We start from the raw sequence: 3,791 nt of genomic DNA, 5'->3' as shown, positions 1-3,791 counted from the left end.
TTGGCTTCCTCCGTCACTGAAGCAAGCAAGCCTCATGTTCACTTCAAGCTGCCTGGCTGCCGGCTGCCATCTTGGCTGGCAGTTAATTTGCATATCGCCCTGATTAGCCAATGGGAAGGGTAGCGGAGGTACGGCTAATTACCATGTTTATCTTTTATTAGATAGGAAGGCTGTTTTGACAGTTGTGAGGTGCTATCTCATTGTGGATTTAATTTGCATTTCACTGATGATTACTGATGTTGAGCATCTTTTGATAGGTTTATTGGCCATATGTATGTCCTCTTTGGAGAATTGTCTCTTCCAGTCTTTTGCCCATTTTTAAAATAGGATTGTTTGTTGTAGTGATGTTGAGCTTTATAAGTTCTTTATAAATTTTGGATATTAACCCCTTATCAGATATTCTGATTGGTAAATATATTCTACCATTCTGTGGTTTGTTTCTTCATTTTGTTGATGGTTTCTTTTGTTAAGTGAAATAAACCAGTTAGTTTCATGTAGTCCCATTGCTTATTTTTCCCTTTGATTTCCTTGCCTGAGGAGACATTCCAGCCAAAAGATTGCTATGAGTTTACTGCCTATGTTTTCTTCTAAGATTTTTTACAGTTTCAAGTCTAGCATTTAAGTCTTATCCATTTTGAGTTTATTCTTGTGTGTGGTGTCAGAAGGTGGTCTAGTTTCATTTTCCATGTATCTGTCCAATTTTTCCAACACCATTTATTGAACATACTGTCTTTCCTCCATTGTATCTTCTTGCCTTCTTTATCAATATTATTTGACTATAAAGACATGGGTTTATTTTTTGGCTCTCTATTCTGTTCCCTTGATCTATATGTCTGTTTTCATGACAGTACCATGTTGTTTTGATTACCTTGGCCTTGTAGTATAGTTTGATGTTAGTTTTGTGTGATACCTCCAACTTTTTTCTTCTGTCTTAAGATTGCTGTGGCTATTTGGGGTCTTTTGTGGTTCCATATAATTTCCTGGAATATTTGTTCTAGTTGTGTGAAATGCACCCTTAGTATCTTGATAAGAATTGCATTGAATCTATAGATTGCTTTGGGTAGTATAGACATCTTAATGATCTTAATTCTTCCTATACATGACCACATTATATACTTCCACTTATTTGTATCATTTTCAATTTTCTTCTTTAGTGACTTATATTTTTCTAATGCAGGTCTTTTACTTTCTTGGTTTAATTTATTTCTAGGTGTTTTTTTTGATGCAGTTGTAAACGGGATTGTTTTCTTATTTTCCCTTTCTGATGGTTTACTATTGGTGTATAAAAATGCAAGTGATTTCTGGATATTTATTTTGTATCCTGCTACGTTACTGGATTCATTTATCAGTTCTAGTAGATTATTTTTTGTTGTTGGAATCTTTATGGTACTCTATATACAGTATCATGTCATCTGCAAATGATGAGAGTTTTACTTCTTCCTTTCCATCTTTAAGAGTTTCCTTTCCCATCATTTTTTAAATGCTCTTTGTTTATTTTCATTCTTTGTATTTTTTTAAAGACTGTGTCTTTTGTGGGGTAGAATTTCCCATTCAGTTGGATATTGTTTAAGAGACTTATCTCCTGTTTATTCCCCTAACCTGGTTGTAGATTAGATCTGGAGGCTAGATCAGATTCAAGTTTTATTTTTTTTCTACAAATATTTTATAGGTGGATCTGTATATTGTCTATTGCATTACATTAAGGAGGTTATAATACCTGGCTCTTTATGTAATTAAGATATGTAGTAAATTCCCATATTGAATTAATTCAGTTTAGCCACTAGAGGTCAGGAATTCATTTTAAAAATAAGCACTTCATGAAGGATTTAGACTTGTTTTCTATTTCTAAAAAAGAGGGGGGAAAACACTATATGAATAAGGTGTAATTATTTGGAATTTCTGGATAAGCTTTTCTGACTATTAAATATAAATGTTGGTCACTTTAAAACATTAAGTATAATTTTTGCAATATAGTTTTTCTATTTTTAAAGATTATGTTTCCTGTAACCTAGATGTTGAAGTCCATTTGTGTAACGGCATAACGGCATATGTTACTCTGATTCAAATGATAAAAGAGGAAATATAGAAGCAAGAATACTAGTGAAATCAAAAAAAAAGGAAAAAAGGACTGAGCAACCGAGGGAAGGGAGAAGTAAGGTAAATTTCCATACCTGTGGCTACTTTGGGATCCTTAAGCTGTGCTTCCTCTTAGAGACTGTTCTCAGGCTCATTGCCAAGCGCTCTCTCTAGAACTTTATATGAAACATGCCTTGCTATTGGTTGAGTAACCTCAAGAGTCCAAAGTGTTCTTAAATTTAATCATATTAAGACTTTTGATTAGGGATGCTGATATGTGTTGTTTTTTTGTTTGTTTTCTTAACAAGTGTGAGAAATTTAAATCAGGAATGTAACTATAATGGTAAATTACTGGCTAAAGTCTGATATCAAAACAAAAGATATTTGATTATAACAATAATCTATATAATAAAGAGGTAATTTGCAAATTAACCCTCATGCCCTCACAAGATGGCTGCCGATGACCAGGCCGGCAGGGGGATTAGTGAGGGACAACCAAATGACTGAACAAGCATGATGAGTGGGGCGATCAGACCAGCAGGGGGTTTAGTGAGGGACAACCAAACGACTGAACAGCAGGCACCGGGCCTCTAGTATATAGATATTTAGAATTGTATCCTTTCTACAGTTACAATCCTATAGGGGTGGAGAAACATGGACTACACCCAGACAATATAGTGTTTAGATTCTGGCACTCCTTTAACATGATCACTTTGAGCTTCTGTTTATCTCTTATAAATTAGGACCAATTAGACCTAGAGCTTCCAGGGTGATTGTGTGGATTAGATTTTCTGCTTATCTTATTGGTTGCTTCTATTTAGTCTCCCTTGCTGGTCGCACAGAGTCCCAGCCTCATTTCTTTTTATTGTCAACTAGAGGCCTAGTGCACAAATTCATGCATGGGTGGGGTCCCTTGGGGTGGCCTGTGGGAATCGAGCCCCAGCTCACGCCCCCAGGCTCACAGCCCCAGCTCATGATCCCAGCCTCACAGCCCCAAAGCCCCACCTGGCACCCTGCTGTGGCCTGGTGCCACCCCCTCACCTACTCTACCATCCTGCCTGCAGGGTGATTAATCAGGGGTGCCCCCCCCCACCTGGATCCCTCAGTGCCTGGGAGCCAGGTGGTGGCCCCTCTCCCTGACTCCATGCCACCACTGGTCTCCATCTGTGGTGTGATCGGCGGGGCAATCGGGCCCCTGCTTGCACCCACCTTGGCCTGGTGCTTCCCGCTCACCTGCTCCACCATCCCGTTGTTGTCCCACTCTCGTAAGGGCCGGCAGCACCTCCACTGCTGCCTGCTGCCAGCTCCATGTCATTGAGGTCCACCAAGTTTTGCACCGCCCCCTCATGGTCAGCACACGTCATAGCGAGCAGTTGAACTCCTGGTCGAACTCGCACTCGAATGACTGACCAAGGGGATAATTTGCACATTAGGCTTATAATTATACTAGTAGCCCGGTGCACGAAATTCATGCACATTAAAAGGGAATTAATTGCCCTAACCGGTTTGGCTCAGTGGATAGAGCATCAGCTTGTGGACTCAAGGGTCCCAGGTTCGATTCCACTCAAGGGCATGTACCTTGGTTGCAGGCACATCCCCAGTAGGGAGTGTGCAGTAGGCAGCTGATCGATGTTTCTCTCTCATCGATGTTTCTAACTCTCTATCCCTCTCCCCTCCTCCCTGTAAAAAATCAATAAAAAATATTTTTTAAAAAT

General features: G+C 39.4%; 1 pseudogene; it reads right to left on the bottom strand.

The window, feature by feature from the left end:
* Window positions 1–3,440, bottom strand: part of LOC102245346 — a 23,804-nt pseudogene extending 20,364 nt beyond the window's left edge.
* Window positions 3,441–3,791: the final 351 nt, after the last annotated feature.

The sequence above is a fragment of the Myotis brandtii genome, unplaced genomic scaffold (assembly GCF_000412655.1).
Source record: "Myotis brandtii unplaced genomic scaffold, ASM41265v1 scaffold502, whole genome shotgun sequence".
Lineage (NCBI taxonomy): Eukaryota > Metazoa > Chordata > Mammalia > Chiroptera > Vespertilionidae > Myotis > Myotis brandtii.
This window is presented reverse-complemented; position numbering and strand designations above follow the sequence as displayed.